The sequence below is a fragment of the Corythoichthys intestinalis genome, chromosome 9 (genome assembly GCF_030265065.1).
Source record: "Corythoichthys intestinalis isolate RoL2023-P3 chromosome 9, ASM3026506v1, whole genome shotgun sequence".
NCBI lineage: Eukaryota > Metazoa > Chordata > Actinopteri > Syngnathiformes > Syngnathidae > Corythoichthys > Corythoichthys intestinalis.
The window spans coordinates 7727576-7749148 of NC_080403.1; the positions used below are offsets into that span (position 1 = coordinate 7727576).

Consider the following 21573-nt stretch of genomic DNA (forward strand, 5'->3'; position numbering starts at 1 on the left):
TCTCACACACTCGACCATATACGCCATATGTGGTCTTCAGCAACGGGGAGAGATGAAGGCTCTCATGGTGTCGCTCTGAACAGTGAAAAGTGGGGAGCGAATGGAGGTTGGTTCATGTAGTAGTGGCGTCATCAACAAATTGTCCAGTTCTCTTTTACAGTCAACAGCGCTCCCACTTGCAATACAGCGGATGGACACATGCAGTTGGAGTTGCAGCAGTAGTCTAACCTGCTCAATAAGTGTCTGTAATGTGTTTCGTCTTGGGTAATTTTTGTCCGTCTAAAAGTCTTTAAAAATGTTTTGTAGGATGACAAAATGTCAATATGTTGACATGTTTAGCAGAAAGGCTTGTCCTCCACATATATTTTGATGTATAAGATATTCTCAGCTAAGGTTAGCTTTTAAGTATTTTAACACAAATGAATTTGTGCATCTCCCCGCATAATCATATTTCGTGCACAAACAAAACATTGTTCAGACGACTGATGACAGACTGATAACACTAAATGTTACCTTGAGGTCCCAAGAATTAAGTACTACTATAATCAGGATGGCTTGCAGTTTTAAAAATTATGGAGAACATATAATCCTTCTACTTTGGTCATCTGACTGCTTGTCAAAGGTGTCCTCTGGCTGTAACTTTGAGTTGGCCGGCCCAAGACAGAGAACTCAGGTTGCCAGCAAATTAATAACATAGGCAGAATGACTGTTCTGACTGCAATATTAATTAACGGACCGTGAAACAATCATGACGCAGTTGTCTGTTAGAAAAGGAATTAACACGTGTTTCCTTATGAAATAATGTGTGGAGCTTTAAGGAAACTTATACATATTAACCTTTTTTTATTTATTTATTTTTATCCCATCCATCCATTTTCAACCTCTTATCCGGAGTCGGGTCGCAAGGGCAGCAGTTTCAGCAGGGATCCCCAAACTTCCCTTTCCCTGGCCATATTAACTCACTCTGACTGGGGGATCCTGAGGCGCTCCCAAGTCAGTGTCGAGATATAATCCCTCCACCTTTTTTTGGGGGGGAAAAAAAAAAAAAAAAAAAAAAAAAAAAAGATTTTTTATTTTTATTTTCCCAGCCCTACTTAATAGTCTTTTTGGACTGTTTGGAATCATGAATCATGTCATCAGTGTCCTGAGGTGACACAAACATCTACTGGTGACACTCACAAGTACTGGTAGTTATCTTCACATTTACGCAAAAATATGTGCGCTACTGTACAGCTTCTTTTTACTTTAGATAATTTTATGCTGCAGGACAATTAAGTGAGGGCAGAAGAGCTGTCAAAAATTTTCATCAAATATAGGGCTGCAACTAACGATTATTTTTATAATCTATTAATCAGATGATTAATTAAACAATCGATTAATCGGATAAATGTCACTTTTTTCAATTACCTTCACAATTGAACTTGAAGTTGTTTTAGGCGTGTTGTAAGTAACAATGAATACAAAATGGATGACTGTTTCCTGCAAAAATATTTTATTACTGCTTCCTGACTTAACTGTAGTCTTCAACTGTATTGTTTGAAGTACATAAAACTTGTTAAAGTTTTGAATAAAAGTTCTGAGTAAGAAACATAAAAAGAATTGCTCAGTACACAAATCAAACAAAAGTCCTGTTCATTCAAATACAAAAAAATGCTGCTGAATGCCATTATTTTTCTTGTGGGCAAAGCGCAGATATAAATTGTGTCAATAACCCATTTATTTTCTTCAAGCTAACTAAACAACTAAATCGAATAAGGAAGAGGCTAACTGTAATGAATCAAGTTTTCTAACTTTTATTTATTCAACAGTTGTTCATAAATACTTCAAATTTCAAAGCTTACTTTCTTGTCTGACAATTTACAGTTTGAATGGGAGTTTGTGTTCAAAAGAGACTCTAAGCTGTTATAAGAATAGGTTTATGTGTGGTTTCTTTACAAAAAGAAATGAGAATCGCTAATTAGCTTAGCGCTTTGTTCTCTGTAGTAACATATTATCAACAAAGAATACAAACAATACAATTGGCATAATTTACTCACCTCTGACGGAGGCACAGTGAATCAAACAACACTCAAGGCAATCTGACTCTTGACACTCAGTAATATTATTGACTCAGCAACCCAACCTGAGTGTAGCAGTGAACTCTCTCTTGCTCTAATCACAGCCTCACATTGCACACTAACAAGGACCCAAACGGGACTGCTCATAGCTGCCGGCAAAAAGCGATAATCAAATTCGTTGGCAACAAATTTATTAATAGATTTTTATCGATGTAATTGATTAGTTGTTGCAGCCTTAATCAAATATAAAGTAGTTAAAATATTCTATATTGTGGCATACCATAAGAGTAATACATTTTTTTTTACATTATTGTAAGTTGTCACATTCGACTGCTTTCATCAAATTTACTTTTATAGCCCTGTACAAAAACCCGAAAGGTCCTCAAAGTGCTTTACAACAACGACAAGGGATATCCTGATCACACATTTTTGCACCCGAGTTGGGGGTCACCTGATTTTGAGAATCTGCCAATACTGAGTCCCTATCCGATTGCGAGAAAAAAAAGGCTTAATTAAAAAAAAAAAAAAAAAAAAAAAATATATATATATATATATATATATATGTATATATGTATATATATATATAATTATTATTTTTTGAACATACTGTAAGTTCCAAACATGTTATACTACTGTACTGTTTAGAGTACTCCGTCTTTTTCATGGAGTGTTGTGTTGTATAAAACATATTTTTGTTTCTTTTGGCAATGCCATTGTTTTTCTGGATTATTTTGTTACTTTTTAGCCCTTAAAAAAAATAAAAAATAAAAAAATAATCTAAAACTAAAGACCCGATCCAATTCCGATCCCCTGAAAAATGATCGGATCAGCCAGATTTCTGATCACGTAATCGAATCAGGGACACCCCTACTTTGAAATGTACTTTATTGCTTAAAATAGTTGTGGATCGTCTGCCCTACAATGTACGCTCCTTGTCATTACATGCATGTTTCTATAAAACATTGGAATTTTTTTTTTTTTTTAATCCAATCTTCACTTGTGTAATGACTTTGCGGGTCATTGTGTGTTTGTGTATATCTTCACAATAAAGTTACTGAGTGAGGTGTGTTTTGGAGTGGGGGTGCTTGATTTAAAAGACAATTATTGGAGATAATGTGTTTGTGCTGCACTTTTTGGCAGTTCTTTTCACAGTTCAAATAGAAAAAGTCGCTGTCATTAGAATACTTCGGTTAACTGTTGATTTATGTGCACTTATTTTGCCAAACTGTCCAATTCTGTTTATTTTTTTGTACAAATTGCTGACAGTTTTTTTTTTTTTTGGGTGGGGGGGATACAACCCATACAACAAGTTGACCGTTACTGTTTAAAGCAAAAAGAAACTAAAAGAAAATGCTGATGCCGTTTGCGATGTTTTGATTTGATGCCAATAGAGCATTTCTGATGTTTGCAGCTGCATAGTTATAGTGCTCCTCCTGGAATTTCTCTGGATAATTTGTCCAATATGCACAATGTAGGACAGCACATCTTGATGCCTCATGATTATAAAAATGGCATTAGGACCATATGCTATAAGACTCAGCATTTTGTGTGGTGTCTCAAACAGCTGCCTGTACCACTCGCTAAATAGCCAATTGGGAGAAACGTTGCAACTTTGAGCACTTTTAACTTGCACAAATAAATTAGTTGGGTTATTTCCTTCCAATGATCATGTGCAGCCGGTGGTCCATTTAGATGGAATAAATTTAAGGTGTATGCTTGGACTTTCTGTCAGTAGAAACGCTACCAACTTAAGATATAACTGTCTGACTGTAAAATAATATTGACAACACTACTGCCTGAATGTATGTATTATTTCAGGTTTTGTGCTCAGTTTTGTGCAACAGCTAGAAGTGTGTTTAATACTTGTTTTGCATCCCAGCGTCCATTGAACAGTGACCTCCGATGTAATAGACGTTTCAATTAATCTCCTTGGTGTTTCATTCTCTTGAAACAAATTAGCACCCCTCCCCAATTATAGCACACCGATTTTATTCTTAAACACAGGCATTAATGAATTAACTGCTCTACTACTAACAAAAAAAGCAGCAGTTACCAAAGCACAAATGTATTCCTTGCCCCTGGGATGTTTGTGTCTTTTACATTTAGTCTCCTCTCTGCTTGCTGTATGTACATTTATTGTTTATGTTCTTGGGAGCCACATGCTTTGAGATTAGTTATGCCGAGTCTGCCTCTGGCCGGCACTGCCTGGGTTAGTCAAATCATTATGTGCTGTGTGTAGGGCACAAACACATACACATATGTGGGCACCCCCATGGACACATACACACAGCTCTACTTTACCATTCAAAACCTAGGACACACGTTCTCTTGTTTAAACGGTGTGCCTAGACCAGTACTTCTCAAATGGTGGGGCGCGCCCCCCCAGGGGGGCGCAGAGCGATGCCAGGGGGGGCGCGAGTGACCTCGGGGAACATGCTTTTATTTTTTTTATTTTTTTTGCCGTACTAGAATAAAGTGTACTTGCACATCCACTCCGTGGGTGGCAGTGGCGCTCTCATTTTCAAAGTGCGTGCAGTATTTTTGAAGTAAGCAAGAGCACACGGAAGAGACTCATGCAGAGCTGGACTCACGCAGCGACCCACTGTCTTCTTCGGTTCTCACGTGTCCGGCCGAGAAGTGCCGTTTTCGGCTTGGGATCGTCACGACCACCGCCCTCACCTACGGTTCTACCTCGGCCGCCGAGAATGCGCTTTTTTCGGGCCGTTTGCCTTTGACTTTTAATATAGTGGGAAATGAGGAAAGACCACTGTTTACTGAGTCTAAAAATGATTATAGCGGAGAAGCCAAATCAGTTAAGACACCACTTAAAGACATTCGACCTCAATCTCATTGATAAGCCGCTTGATTGTTTTTCAGCGAAAATGTGCCGAATATTGCCAATTGTCACAATCGTCCCGCTTTGTCAGTGTTATATCAGTAAACCAGTGAGCACTGTGGTGAATCAGCGAAAATAAAAACTTTCCTTCTGTCCAAAGACTTTTTTTCCCCCCTTCTATTCAGTTTTGTTTTTCGGTCAAATGTTTTGGCACGTTGTCCTGAAGAGTAAATGTTTCTAATCAATTTGAATTTGTTATTATTTACTGATTTTATTACATTTTATTTTTCAGTATCAAATGGTCAAAAATGTACCTTGAATGTATTTTTACAGTTTGGATGTGACTTTTTTTTTTTTAATTTCAGGCAAATTGATGCGCGTTAAGTCTTTTCTGTTACAAGCAACACAATGTTAAAAAAGTTATACTTTATTATAAGTTGATCTTTGTTACTTTTTTTCTTTAATAGAAAAAAAAGGACACAATGTTAGGCTGAGGCGTACTTATAATAGTATTATAGACGAATGATACTATTTACAGTGGTGGCAGAGAGTTGGGGGGAGGGGGGGGCGCGAAACATTTACGTCTTCCTTGGGGGGTCGTAACAGAAAATAATTGAGAAGCACTGGCCTAGACATTTGACTGATTATTTTCAGGTACAGTATTCATTTTATTTAATTCACCAGTAAAATGAAACGAGGCAGTTCAATTAGTATGAATTGCTGCCACGGAAACTATTTTCCCTGCAACAAGTTTATAATGTATAAAATTGTTGCTGTTTTACCGTTTCGGACAAGAATTCCAAATGATATTTGCATTTTATAACCAAATTAATCAAACATGACTTGCAATCCCCAAACTTAATATATTGGTAACTAGGGCTGAACAATATTGTAAAAAAATGAGATTGCGACATTTTGCGGGTTTGCGATATATTGCGATACTAAAACTAGAAGAATTTTCACCGGATGACTTGAATAGTTTTTTGGGAAGACTTTGGTTGATTCACCTTGACTACCATGTATTCATATCATACCGTTTAATCCAGAATAAGGGATTCATCTGTGAATAATGATGATTGCTGTTAGGGTTGTTCCGATCATGTTTTTTTTGCTCCCGATCCGATCCCGATCGTTTTAGTTTGAGTATCTGCCGATCCCGATATTTCCCGATCCGATTGCTTTTTTTTTTTGCTCCCGATTCAATTCCAATCATTCCTGATAATTGTTCCCGATCATATACATTTTGGCAATGCATTAAGAAAAAAATGAATAAAACTCGGACGAATATATACATTCAACTTACAGTGCATAAGTACTGTATTTGTTTTAGAGCTGAAACGAGTACTCGAGCAACTCGAGTAACTCGAGTTTAAAAACTGATCCGAGTAATTTTATTCACCTCGAGTAATCGTTTATTTTGACAGCTCTAAGCATCACGTTTTGCTAGGACTACTTTTAATGCGGGACAACGCGCTGTCAGGTGCGGAGAGGAAGAAGGGAAAAAAAAAAACAACCTTACCGCAGCCGACAGCTAAATACTAGCCCGCACGATGCTACATTGGTAACAGGCAGTGTCTGGCGCGTCTCATAGAGATCACATGTATGTTGAACTAGATGCACAATGACAGACTCGGCCGCGTCTGGGCAGCGTTTGTAAACTGCCGCCATCTTAAAGCAGTACAGCGCTAAGCGCTAATAAGGAGCGCTAATAAAGAGCGCTAAGCGCTAATAAATAAGATTAACGTTACTGTCGCTACTAGCTCACGGAACGTTAGCCCTGCGGAGGGCTAGGTTTCAATTAATTATGACCACTGTCGATGCGTGGCTAACGTGTCTTACTACAGGCTTTAACATAACATAGCATTGTGGAGTGATGAGGGTGTAAAATAAAAACTTAATCATGCTAACTATCAATTTTAGCTCAGTAGTCATTGCTGGATAAAACACCAAGTAGCACTGGTCCCTAATGTGCTCCAATACAGCCTGTATCATACATTTATTTTGAACACTGCAAAAACTCAAAATCCTATCAGGACTTACAGTTTAGACTAACTTAAAACTTAACTAGAACTTAAAAATGGCTTGACACAAAGAGAAATTCAATTGAAACACGTGGGGAAAAAATCCTAACTTTTAAGTGATGTGTGTTATCAAGCGTAACGGCATTTTTAGGTAAGATATATATATATATATATTAATAAGATCTAAAAGTTTTTTGAGTGAAAGCAGTTAATTAGTCTTTTTTTTTTTTTTAATTCTAGTTACACCTGAGATGCAATTGTTAGCTGTTTTCAACAATATACAACGAAAATAAAGACATTGATTGACTGGAAATGGTTCAAGATTAGATGAAATGTCTTGTTTTCTCATGTATATGTATAATTGCTCTTCACCTAAAAATATATTTGTTTTATCCGATTACTCGATTAATCGATAGAATTTTCAGTCGATTACTCGATTACTAAAATATTCGATAGCTGCAGCCCTAATTTGTTTATTATGACAATAAATCCTCAAGATGGCATTTACATTATTAATATTCTGTGAGAGGGATCCACGGATAGAAAGACTTGGGACTTTGTATATTGTGACTAAATATTGCCATCTAGTGTATTTGTTGAGCTTTCAGTAAATGATACTGTAGCCATGCCTAAATGCATGATGGGAAGTGGAACCATGACGGTGCGTAGTGCCACCAGTTGATATATCTTCTCTGCGTAGGGAAATAACATAAGGTGTTAAGAAAAAGATCAATTGCTACCTTGCTTTACCACATTGCTTCCCATGATATTTCTAATCGTAGGGAGAGGGTTTGTAAGGCTTAAGCCAATTAAAAAAAGGCTCCAAAGGCTGCCAAAATTCACTCTACTCACTTTACACTGCCTTTTCTCTCTATATAGATAAAACGGCGCCATTACAGATTGAGCGCGACAATGCATGAGTGGGTCGCGCAGCGCATGCATTAATTGCGTTAAATATTTTAACGTGATACATTTTTTAAAAAATGAATTACCGCCGTTATTGGGATAATTTTGATAACTCTACCTTAAGCCTAAACTAAAGACTCTGGATGAGTGTAACATATTATGACTGTAACGTTAAATACAATTAGAAAACGATTTAATTAAAATATATATATATATTAAAAAAAGTCATGGCCGATATTTTTTTGCCGATTCCGATACTTTGAAAATGACGTGATCAGGATCCCGATCGATCGAGTCCAATAACGTCATCTTTAATTGCTGTTTATAAAAAGGATTCAGGAGGACATGTCTCTACAAAAAAAAAATTTTTACTAACACCGTATTTCACACTTCAACAGCAACAAAAATATTAAACATTTTTTAAACAAAGAAAATAAGAGCAGGTGCTCCACAAAGCCTACTGCACACTAAGACAAATTTTAACAGTTTTCATATACCTTAGTCGCACAGATACTTGTTGAAAAAAAAAAAAAAAAAAAAAAAATAACAACAAAAAAACAATCGCACGTCTGCAGGGCTGCAGCTATCGAATATTTTAGTAATCGACTGAAAATTCTATCGATTAATAACGTTACGTGAGCGAGTGACAGTAACGTTATATTTATTAGCGCTGAGAAGACTACTGCTTAAAGATGGCGGCTTTTTCGCATCCAGTCCTAAATGCTTGCGATATCTATGAAACGCATCGGACACGACCTGCTACCGCACTAGCATCATGCGGGCGTAGTTTTTAGCAACGTCGGCGTAGTTTGTAGCAGCTGTCGGCTGCAGTAAGTTTTTTTTTTTTTTTTTAATCTTCCTCTACGCACGTGACGTCAGCGCGTTGTCCCGCATTAAAAGTAGTCTGGGCAAAACGTGATGTTTAGAGCTGTCAAAATTAAACGATTCCTAAAACCGAGTAATTCCTTAATAGAATTACTCGGATCACTTTTTAAACTCGAGTTACTCGAGTATTCGTTTCAGCTCTACACGTCTGGGATGGGACAATTACTTATGTGCACTTCATGATGGCGATGTTCAAACGATATATTGTGCAGGCCTATAGATAACTATAATTTGTCATCTTAATCTATAAATAGTGAAATACAGTATGTGTTTCTATTTGTTTACCATTGCTACCCCCAAGTCAGCCGGGATAGGCTCCAGCACCCCGCGACCATTGAGAGGATAAGAGGAATGGCTAATGAATGAATGTTTTACAACAATAAATATGAAAATTGTTAAAATATAATGTCTTTTTTTTTTTTTTTTTTTTTTTTTAACCATTTTGAACAAGAATTCAAATCGAATTCACATTTTATACCCGAATCATTCAAGCATGACATGCAGTAACAACATTTAATATGCAGTATCAGTAACTTTAATTTGTTGTCTTAATCAAGAAATAGTGTGTGTTCCTACGTATTTGTTTGGCAGTGTTTTAAAATGATGAATATAAGAATTCCTTCCATCCATCCTCCATTCTCTGAGTGACTTATATTTTAGCATAAAATCATCAATTTTGTTCAGAAGCTTCCTCATACTGTATTATAATTAGGAGTGGGAACCTCAGGGCACCCCACGATACGATACGATTCGCGATACAAGGCTCACGATAACGATTATCTCACGATATCACGATGCAGCGATTTTCGATATATTGGTCAGAAATTGGATACATGACATTCTACGATACAACTGTTGAAACGGGGAAAAAAAAAAGATATTTAAAAATAGAAAAAAATACTGTTTAAGTCATTTATTAAACAGTGACACCTTTTCTGTGCAACATTGCTGTAAAATATAAATCTACTGCAAATTGTGCACCTGCACATATAGAGGAAACAAACCACAACCACTGATATCGCTTGGAAAGATCATGATGAATGGCACCCTTAATTTCTTTAAAGTTTTAAATCTTTAAAAAAAATAAAATAAATAAAAAGTGCCATAGGTGTCAGCAGTTGAGCTTGGAGTGGGGCAATGATAAAATTGGTGGGTCTTTTCTTCGTATATGACCTTATTTGCTTGGTTTGAGCACTTCCACTATCTGCTTCAGCATTTAAGATGCCAGACTTGCTCAGTCACAGTCTTCCTCACCTTAAAAACAACAAAATAAAACAAAAAATATTAGCTACTTCATAGCTTTTGAGTTAAAATCCTGATTTTCTTTTTTTGTGTTGGAAGTATCAAATTAAAAAAAAATATGAATTGAATGTATAGAAATTAAAAATGCAATAATTACCTATTTTTAATATGTAAGCAACATTAATTATCATGCACATCACTTTATATATCTTGGAACCTATTCAAACCATTTTTATAGCTTATTGTATCAAAATGACAGTAATAACAGTTTGTGTAGTAAACTAGATGGAAAGTGGTTCTCAAATAATATCAAATAAATCGGTAAATTCATGTGGGCTTGTTCGATATTCATTTTCATCCAGTTTAGGGTCCTGGTTTATTTTATATCATTCAACACCAAATGTCATCAAAATAATACATGTAAATTAAAAAGTCAATTACATTGCAAAACTTTCTTACCTCAAGTGATGAAAGCTAAGCTCACAAACTCCTGTGTCCACTACGTCACCAGCTACAAGTGAAACTTATTTTTCTAAGACAATTCTTGCATACAGCAAAGTCCTTGTTCACCTTACTTCCTTTCTTGTTGGTGTAAAATCTAAAGTGTGTCCCCATGTGTGATTTGTAGCAATATTTTGCTCATTTTTTCCTCCACCGTTCTCACGGAGCTTTTTTATTTTTTCAACCCACTTGGAGCTACATTTCTTCTTCTCTAGACGACTTGTGCGCACTTTACCCTCACCGCCACTCCCGAGCGCCCCTAGTGGACCGCCAAGGAATTGCTCAACAAACATTGAGCAGTTGACAGCATCCATACTCCATTGTATGGCCAATATGTTAAATAAAAGTATCGATACTTGGCGGGAGCATATCGATAACCGATCGGGTTGCAAAATATCGCGATATGTCGCTGTATCGAGATATTGTCACACTCTTAATTATAATAATAATAATAATGTATTAAACAATACCATTTTTGTACTACCAAGCCAGTTATTTTTGGGCAGCTGTGACATAAATTTTCCATTGAGTGATCTTAAAAAGTACCGTGTATATCCCATTTAATTTGTTGAAATGTCATTTTCTTTTTTTACCTCTATTATGTTAGAATACATCATATTTTATTTCATCAACTCTAAGTTGAAAGAACAATTTTGCCTTTTGGACCGCTCCTTTGTTTCCACCATGCTTCTCTTTTATCTCAATATAGTGCAAATATAAACTAGACGTTTCTGTTTTTCTGTGTGTGACTGTCAGAAAAATCTGGCTGCCATTGATAATAGGAATCGATAAGCTTGGAGGCACACAAGTCCAGTTAGATCGGACAAATTGGAAGTGTTGCTCGAGTCCCATCCATATAGCACATCAGCTTAATGGATCAAAAAAAAAAAAAAAAGAAAAGAAAAGAAAAAAGCATTACAGAAATGTGCCACAGGCCACTAGATTTGATCAAAATCAAATTGGCTTGCATGGCAGTGCACTATTTCTGGCGTAATGTGACAAATGACCGAAATGGCCAGTGGACATAAGTGGGGAGTCCGCCATCTGTGGTAAAGTGGCACATCAGATGAGTTTATGGTAATTAAAAAGTAAATGCAAATTTTATGTAATTTGAGTAGCTGTACATCAATAGGGATTTTTGATGTTGTTTAACTTGCTCCAAAACCCGAGTCTATCTATGTGGTGAATCTCACGGAGTATTTTAGCCAAGAGACTCTTGGTCACAGTAGCTTTTTAATCAATTAAAAATGACTCACAGCCACTTCACTCCAAATCTTTTCATCTGTCCTAACCAAAAAAGACACATGCAACATTCGCACACGATCTAGATTGGACAAGGCTGCTTTAAAACTAGCGGAAAACACTGCTGGTGAATCAAATGCACTTATTTCCTGTGCTTCTTGCCAAACATGATGAATGTCCACTCTGTGAGGCAGTGTCACTAAAGGACATATACTGCTGCACTCAAGGACTTGGCCATATCAATAAATGTCCTGTGTCCTTCAGTCCCCACATCCTCTTTCCCCTTAAACAATCTTGCTGTGATGCGATACTATGTCAGCTTTGCTTACAGCTGAACTGTCAGTCAGAGTTGCCCATGGAGAATGGAAACAATGGAAGCTTCAGGCTCCTTCTTCCTGCATTGTGTTGTTGTGTATCAACAGAGCATCTGTTTGCTTTGTGTTCATTATTGTTTTCTTTTGTTCTGGCTACATTCACAATAGCCTAATTGTAGACGTTGCCATCCATTAATCTAATTTTGTAGTCGTGAACTACGTTTTTATAACTACAGTTCCTGAATATATACGACTTGGTCAGTAGTGTTAAACACAGTTCTGCCGCAGGAATCACTGCAGTTCGAGTTACCCTTGCAGGGCCCTTATGACTGAAAACATATCACTACTGAAGGGGCCTCGTGCACGACACATTGATGGGTAACTAGTTTTAAAATTGGAAATTCAGCTTTTGCTGAATTAATTTTAAATATGGTTTGGTTACAACAACAACGACACGCCTCCTTAACATTGCGTGCAAGTCTGGGACAGTGCCAAAAGGGTGGCAGACTAGGTTGGTGATTCCTCTTATCAAAAAAGGGGACTAGATGGTGTGAGCCAACTATAGGAGCATCACACTCCTCAGCCTCCCTGGGAAAGTCTACTCCAAAGTACTGGAAAGGAAGGATTGTCGAACCTCTGATTGAGGAGGAACAATGTGGGTTCTGTCCTGGTCGTGGAACAATAGACCAGCTCTTTACTCTCGCTGGAATCCTGGAGGGGGCTTGGGAGTACACTCATCCAGTCTACATGTGCTTTGTGGACCTGGAAAAGGCATTTGACCAGGTCCCCTGGATATACAGTCGGAGGTTCTGCAGGAGTTTGGGCTGAGGGGGGCCACTCCTTAGGGCCATTCAATCGCTGTACACCCAAAGTGAGAGTTGTATCCTTGTCCTCAGCAGTAAGTCAGACTTGTTCAAAGTGGGGCTCTGTCACCAATTCTGTTTGTGATTTTCATGGACAGGATATCGAGACATAGTCGTGGTGGAGAGGGTTTACAGTTTAGTGGGCTGAGGATTGCATTGCTGCTTTTTTGCAGATGATGTGGTCCTGTTTGCAACATCAGCCAGTGACCTGCACCACTCACTGGACCGGTGTTAAGCGGCAGGGATGAGGATCAGCACCTCCAAATCTGAGGCCATGGTTCTCTGCAGGAAACCGGTGGATTGCCTTCTCCTTGCAGGGAATGAGGTCCTGCCTCAAGTGAAAGAGTTCAAGTATCTCGGGCTCTTGTTTACGAGTGAGGCGACAATGAAGCATGAGCTTGGACGGAGAATCGGGGCTGCAGGAGCGGTATCGCAGTCACTTTATCGCACTGTTTCAATGAAGAGGTAGCTGAGCCGAGAGGGAAAGCGCTCCATCTACCGTTCAATCTTCATTCCTACCCTCACCTATGGTCATGAGTGATGGGCCATGACTGAAAGAACAAGATCGTGAGTACAAGCGGCCGAAATGGGTTTTCTCTGGCGGATAGCAGGCATCTCCCTAAGATGTGGTGAAAAACGCTTCTCTTCGTGAGAGGCTCAGAGTTGAGTCGCTGCCTTTTCACGTAGAAAGGAGTCAGTTGAGGTGGTTTTGGCATCTGGTGCGGATGCCGCCAAGGCGCCTCCCTAGGGAGGTGTTCCTGACACGTCCAGCTGGGAGGAGACCTCACGGCAGGCCTAGGACCAGGTGGAGGAATTATAGCTTGACACTGGCTTGGGAGGGCCTCGGGATCCCCCAGTCCGTGCTTGTCTTGTGGCTAGGGAAAGGGAAGTTTGAGGCTCCCTGCTGAAACTGCTGCCCTCCCTGGAAGGATGGATGGATGGTTTGGTTACAACCACAGCCAGATATATTGTGACATAATTAAATGTAAATTACGTAAACTACGTAAAAAACAATTTCCCAGGGTGGTAGACACACAATCAGTGCCATGTTTTTCCACAAATAAATACTATTGGTCAATCAACATTCTATTATTTTCAATATATTGAAACATTTATTACATTTGTTAAAAAGGTTTTTGGTGAAACAAAATGTCGTTTTGATACATATTTTCTGAAAAAATGAAAGAAACCAACCACAGCCTCCCAAAAATAAATCATTCATGCAAGAAACAAGATGAAGATATCATTTGCTTTCATGGACATCAGCGACGTAACATGATGCGGTGGGCTAATCTTTTATCCATTTATTCATCTATGTATTTTTTTTTTTTTTTTCTAACTGTCCTGTTCAGCTGCTTGGACACGCAGAAGGGTCGTTTTGAATGGCTTTTAATGCAGTTTTACCGTGCCACAGAGCATTTAGTTTACTCCCTTTGTGATTATGTGTATAAAATGCACCTGGACATAAGAGGGTATCATTGCTGGACAGAAAGTAAAAACAAGGGAAATGGTAATACGGGAACATGATTGAATGATATGCTACCTAGCTGTGGTGAGCCAACGCTTGCGTTTGACACTTGACAAGGCTTTCACTTGTGTTTGATGAATTGGATTTTCAAACATTTGCATACAGTAAATTGTTTTGAGAAGCTGTACAAAAGTGCCGAAAATGCACCTGTGTGGTTATTAAGTTCAGTTGCTATGAATTTAATTTACTGTGTCACAATTTTTTCTACCAGTGTTTTAATTAAACAAAACAAAAAAGAAACGGTACTTAAGTATCAGGACAGACGGCGGTTTTATTTAAAGAATACAAAATTAACTTGGAAATGATGCCTCACAGTTGTTAATCCTCAGATCTTTTGATTTTCCCTGTAGTTCTGCCAAGAAATAACAAATTCCCCCAGATATACTGTAGTTTCTGACAAAAATCACTTTTAATTCTCTCGTGCTGCAACATTTTCCTCCACATTTATTCTGCAAAGGCAAAAACAGAAGTTAAGTCCCACTAACACCTGGCTATTGTCTTTGGGGAGACACTTTGCTGTTGCACAGCTGGCTGTTTATCATCCGCAGCTCTGATTGGCAGGGGTGGAAACGTAACGCACTCATGCATTGCGGTTGCACTTACAACACATTCAGTATGTGATTATATATATATAATATATATATTAATGAGCCAGAAACAGTGTTTGGATACTGTTTATATGGATTCCAAGCAGACGCCTATAGTAAAGGTAAAGCTATGGTAGCAAGCAATTATATGTGATGCTGGTGTGCAGAGAACAAGGACCTCTGGGATCTCAAGTTTAAAAATGAATCTCTTTACTCATACAGGCATAGATTATTTAAATGCAACTGTGATTCAATTTAATCTGTGCAGCAAACTGGTTATTTGCTAGCATGCTCGGCATGTACACACTGTAGATGTTATGATAACATGACAGAGTTGATTTATTTGACGATCGTAAAATCAGCTTTTGCATGACTTTTATTTGTGTGTTGACTGGTGAGATCTTATGCTACATATGGCCAACATAATACTGGCTGCAGGGGTAACTCTAGCACAAGTTACATGACAAAAGCATTGCAATAAAAGAAATAAAAATCCCATAAACAGGGTAAACAATTCCTTATCACAGACTTGAAAACAAGTAAAAAGGTTATGAGTATTATTCAGTATTTAGATGGAGAATTTAGTCATACTATATTATCAAGTTGTCTCTCAAAAAATAATCATAAATCTTTGCTTAGTCATTACACAATTTGATATACCGTAATTTCCCGAATATAACGCGCACTTTTTTTCCCCAAAATCAACTTGTAAACTCATGGTGCGCATTATAAACGGGTACATGGATGGAGACAGAAATATATATGTATTACATATATATATAAACCGATTTTTTTTCATTGACACGGCCACGTTGTGTTGAAGAAACGTATGCGGCGACCCGTTGCCGACCATTACGGTACGTGACGTCACCGTTTTGTTTCGATAATACGTCACTCTAATCGGCCGAATGATTTCGTCTGTGTTAAATTATGCTTTTTTCACTCTTCATAAAGCACAGAATTTAGTTTCTTGAACTCATTTGAGTCGACGTTTATTGCAGCTCCGCAATTCGGACCATAACAAATGTAAGGACACACACTTCCTGTGTCCGTCAACTATATCGGTCCCTCGGGAAACTCAAACCCAAATAACAATAGTTCCTTTTGTTACTGTCGAGTTGACAGCTATGAGCTCTAACGGATTTCCGACTTACGTTCTCACTTTCATTTTACCGTATCAATCCATGGAAGAAACATTTATTCATCATGAGGAAACGAGCAAGTTATACAGCAGCCTTTAAAAGAAAAGTCACATCTGTTTTGTTTTCTCCTAGATTCTGGTAAGTTGGAGAAGTTGTCAAATCATATTATTACCGTAAATATTGTCAGTTTACGGTAATGTTTTGAACTACCAATGTGCTATGCTTGTGCTGTGTTTCACCAGTCAGTAAAATGACATCTCTGTATCTGTACACAAGCTCTGTTTTCTTCTAAAATTAGGGTGCGCGTTATAAACGGGTACAATAATTTCCCCTAGATTTTACAAGTAAATTTGGGGTGCGCATTATACACGGGTGCGCCTTATTTTCGGGAAATTACGGTAGTATGTTTTAGGTCGTCAAATTATTGCACATCCTGGTCATTCCCCTTTATATTATTTTTTTGCAAACATATGTTATATATTTTTTTGTGTAGAGTCTACATTCCTTTCTTTGTTTTCACAGTGAGGCTGACATTTTGTTTGTTTCTCCTACATGCCTCTGCTGTCTCCGAGATCAAAAAGTAAGGGGTAAAGCCAAAATGGGGGTGGGGGGGTGGGGGGTTGTTATTTACCAGTCTTTTGACAAAGCAATCAAAGCATTTTAAGTGACGTTGAGCACTGTATGGCAGTGAAGCGTGATTGCTTGATGTAAAATGGTACGACTACAGAGAAAATCTGCCGCGAGTTAATTTCAGAGGATTTCAAGAGTGGAAGGAAATGTGCTGAGTTGGATGGTTTTAGGAGGGAGTTTAAAGACTGCTCTATCGATCCTGTTGGCATGTCCCCCCTTGGGGAATGCAAATGTTTCACTTCCTTTACACACATCCAAACCCTTCTTGTAGGAGAACCTTAATTACCAAGGGATTTGAATACCATGGCCTTTTCCTCTGGCAATTTAATTTTCCAGAAACAAATAGTTTCACACTTGCTGAACAATGACCACCCTTCTATTTGTAAGCTGGAGTAACAAGAGATAGTGCGGCACCGGTCTCAGTTGTTGAATTTACTAATTGTCAAGAAAAAATCTGATCCCTGGGTATTATTATTTTTTTTTGTTTAACAAATGTCATCACAATACCTGCGAGTTTGCTCATCTGCCAAACACTACTGCACACTGAAGCAGTGACAGCTGCTGTATGTTATTGTCACAGCCAATTTGAACCCCAACCCACGTGTTTACCAGAGCGAAGAGACCTATCCCCAGGTAACGGCTAATCACTCAGGGATTCCACACGTCATCTGTCCCACATTTAATAGTCTGGATGGAACAGGCGGTGAAAGGTAGCAGCTTTGCTTGAACAGCCACACAGCTCTCAAGACAACTCAATGTTTTGGATGATTGGTCCAATTAAAAGGTTTTGGTTGAGTTGTTGACATCGGTGACACTGTAGTACCATTCCAACACAATGAGGCAGTCATTTAGCATAGCCACTACTTTGAGATGAAGTGCATTTAATTTGCTATTTACTATGTACTTGTGCTGTAAACAGCAAATGTCCCAATAGGCACAAACATATGGCAGTACTCGTGGTACTGTGTGACCTGTTATTAGTCATGATAAAACTTTTTCTAAAGAGGATAGTCTTTTTGAGTCTTGTATCTCAAGTAGGTATCTCCTAGGCATGTGCCGGTATGATATTTTGACGGTACGATAACCATGAGCAAAAATACCGCGGTATCACGGTATTGCAATTATAGCTCCAAAAAATGTTGAGATACATGGGTTAATTTTTTTTTTTTTTCCATTTAACAGGATTTTTTTTTTTTCAGACCATAGTTGCAAATTGGAACATGTATATATTGTTAAAATAAATAAATGATCAACATATATATATATTTTTAAATAAAATTAAACTAAATATGACTTATAGACTATACTCACAGACACAGCTGAAGTTGCTCAAGATTAGAGCAAGAACAAAATAATTTCTATAAAAAAGTAAAAACACTTCTGAATATATATATATTTTTTTATTTATACTGCATGACTTTTTTTTTTGAGTGTGGAAAATCTTAAGTGAAGTTTTGCCATTTTCAGCCACTGTGTCAACTCTAGTCTACATGATGTCATGCCTTTGCGTTAAAAAGAACATAAAGAATTCATAAGTTAGTTAAAAATGTATAAGTTAGTTAAAATGTCAATATTGTTGTGGAAAGGTTTCATCTAAAAAATAAAATAAAAAAAACATTGGGAGTGAGACCTCCTCTTGATCCAGCGAACGTGGATTTGTGCTTAGGGCAAGATCATCTTTCGCAATTAGCGATCTTTGATGCTTTCACTTTTTCCCCTTCATTCAATCGAATCAAGCTTGTTTTCTCACTCTGCGGCTGTCACACTCAACAAAGTTGCTCTCCCAGGTAAGCCTAGGCTAACAATCATCTTTGTAAGCTTTTAGTTAGTTTTTATATTGAATTTAAAAGGAAAATGTGTGTTTTGTTTTTGACGAACTTTTTCCATGGTGCTAATCTGTTGAAGCTACTCACATGGAAAAATGTAATTGTACAACATTTTAAATGTATTCATTTTGTATATTACACTTACCACAATTTGAGAGCTCAATAAATTGAAGAACAGTACGCCTTATGTTTGGAGTAATTGTTTTTGGGTTAGCTGGCTGGCTAGCCGATAGCGTCACTTTCACACACAGCAACAAACGGGAGGGGGTGAGCGCTGCTGCGCCAAGCCGCTTCTGGCTGCATTTTTGACACAAGAAAAATAGCAAATACCGAACTACGGTCTGACGGAAAATTTTAGTTGTTTTGAAACCGCAACGTTTTCACACCACGGTATACCGTGAAACCGGTAACCGGCACATGCCTAGTATCTCCCGATACAATCACGTGATCGGAAATCAGTCCGATCGTGCAGTTTTTCAGAGAATCTGAATTGGGTGAAAAGGATCAGGTTAAAATATTTATGTTTTTCTGCTTCATGCTCGTACTCACCTTCTCTCTTGCTAAGAAGTGTGGCCAAACTGTCCAGCTTGCGTTTGGTAGGATGATTGACAGATTTATAGCTTTTATCTTGCTAGAGAAGTTTGGTAGCTCTATGATCAAAGGCACAAATCTGTGAATCATGGTTGAACTGTTGTGCTGTGGTAACTCATGTGTAAGGCTGTTCTCTGCAGCTTGAGCGTCAAAGCGTGAGTGGTCTCACTCAATGAAGCATTTAATAAAGTTAAGTAAAGTAAAAAAAAAAACAAAACGTTATTCTTTGTTTAGAAACCCATTAAATTTAAATTCACATTATGAAGGTGGCATGGTGGGACAGTAGCATGTTTGGAACTTTAGTTTAAAAAAAAAAAAAAAAAAAAAAAAACTTTTTTTCCCGATATCGAATCGGTACTTTGTATCGGTAAATTCTCAAAATCATGTGACTTGCACTCTGGGGATTTATTTTTGTACCAATCTCAAGTGTGAATGCATCTTTCATCGAATCGTCTGTGAATTGTAAAAGTTCACAATCAAAGCACCGTTGGTTTTCTCATTTGACAGTTGATTTTTCAGGAACAATCCGAGCTGCAGTTTACGCAATCAAATCTCGTATTTGCATTTTACCCACTTGCCAATCAACCCGTTTCAACTAAGTGTTAAAAGTTGAGTACTATATACACATCCTCATCGTGTTGCTGACAATTTTGCCTGTCTGTCCTTGTTGTGGCCACATTTCAATTCCCTAGTCTTTTTCCTGTAACATCCTCCAATACTGCATTTTTCTGTCTGTAAGCATTATTCAGCATGTACTTTACGCGTACTGTCTCCCTTGTGTGTTGACCAAAGTAGAATTGTAGATCAACAGATTACCGCAAATGGAAATGACAGTAAATTCCTTGCTGATGCTGCTAATGCTAAAACAAATACAGTACATACATCCCTAGAAAATGGAAAAAGACAAAGCAATAAACAGGATAAAACGAGTTTTGGGATAAATCTCAGTGGCTTATATTTGATAGGATAGATACATGTGGTATTATAAATGTCAGGTCATATGAAATGAATTCCCCCCCCCCCCCCCCCCCCCCCCCCCTTACCCCATACCCGAGAAAGAAAATTTCTGTGAAAAAAAAAAAAAAAGATAATAATAAGAGCCTGGAGCCTTTAGGAATAAATAACACAGTATAAAACATTAGAATAATTACTAAGCATAGTGCAAAGAAGAAAAAAAAGACTTTATTCTCTGGTTCCTTTTGGATGTTTTGTTTTTCTTTTTGTTTGTTCTGAGCTTCCACATTTGCACACAGGAAAAAAACACTTTGGTGGACTTGAGTGGGAGGGCTGGTGGGCAAACAAATAACAGCCACTGTGGCTAACGTTTTTTCAGGCTGTGGATCCTTTTTGAAAAACAGTCCACAGCGTGTCTGAAAGGTCATGACCGCCTTTGCCTTCTGAGCTTTTTGCGTGCCAGGCTAGCTACTGTAAATAGAGAAGTCTGATTTCATTCGTCATAAAAGTCGTAGACGCTTTTTGGGCGTTTTGTACAGAGTAAAGTACACTTTTTTAATACCCACTCATTTCAAAGTTCTGCTTTCTTGTGGTTTTACACGATTTGAATAGTTTGCAGCACTTAATGCTGCCCATTATCACTTTCTGAAGTGTCAAACTCACCAAGCAAACTTTAGACTTGGTCCTAACCCAGTCAATATTTATTAGACAGATTAGAAGTGAACATTTCTGATCATTAAAATGAATCTAAACAGAAAAGATACAATCAAGGTTTGGGTAGTCATGTAAAATAAATGGAATGATGTAACATGTCTGTGACCAACCAATAAAGACTAAAAAGCAGCAAATGTGTGTTAAGGGCACAACGACCTGCTGTACGACTGCGATCGAAATATTTTATTTTTTGAAAATAAATATTACTTTGTAAAATTACCAATCAGTGTCTCATAGTATGAAATACTAAATAAATAAATATAAACAATATGGCTCCTTGCTCAAACGTCCATATTTTGTTGTATGTACAAATACTACATTTGATTTTCATGCATCTTTGTGTTATTTTGTACAGAAATTGTATAATATAGTAGTGCTGCAACAATTAATCGAATAACTCGAGTAATTCGATCAGGAAAAAAAAGCTTCGTTGTAATGGTTTGTTTTGAAAGTGTTTGCATTTAGTTTTATTGATTTGGGTGGCAACGGTGAATATGACATTCATTTGACATGGCTGAATCCAGTTGCTCCCTGTTAAGACCAACAGAAGGTAACTTTTTGTTTGAGCTAATATGTTTTTTTAATGCATTCGTAATTTACTTTACAGGTATATTTAGCAGTTTCTTTTGTGAGAATATATGTTTGAACGATTTGTTAAGAGCATTGTAAAAAACACTAGCGTTTTATATTTATTTATGCTTGCAGACTTTTGCTATATGGAAGTTAGCCAATTT

At 37.6% G+C, this 21573-nt stretch overlaps 1 protein-coding gene and 1 long non-coding RNA gene across 2 annotated transcripts in view; one reads left to right on the plus strand and one right to left on the minus strand.

Annotated features, from left to right (window-relative positions):
• The window catches only part of ca16b (carbonic anhydrase XVI b), a 312279-nt gene that overhangs the window by 23788 nt on the left and 266918 nt on the right, over nucleotides 1-21573 (plus strand). The gene's annotated exons all lie outside the window — the stretch shown is intronic.
• On the minus strand, nucleotides 9604-10845 carry LOC130921570 (uncharacterized). The gene is made up of 2 exons (XR_009064376.1): nucleotides 10407-10845; nucleotides 9604-9959 (listed from the first exon to the last, which is right to left on the minus strand). It is a non-coding gene; the product is annotated as an uncharacterized LOC130921570 (long non-coding RNA).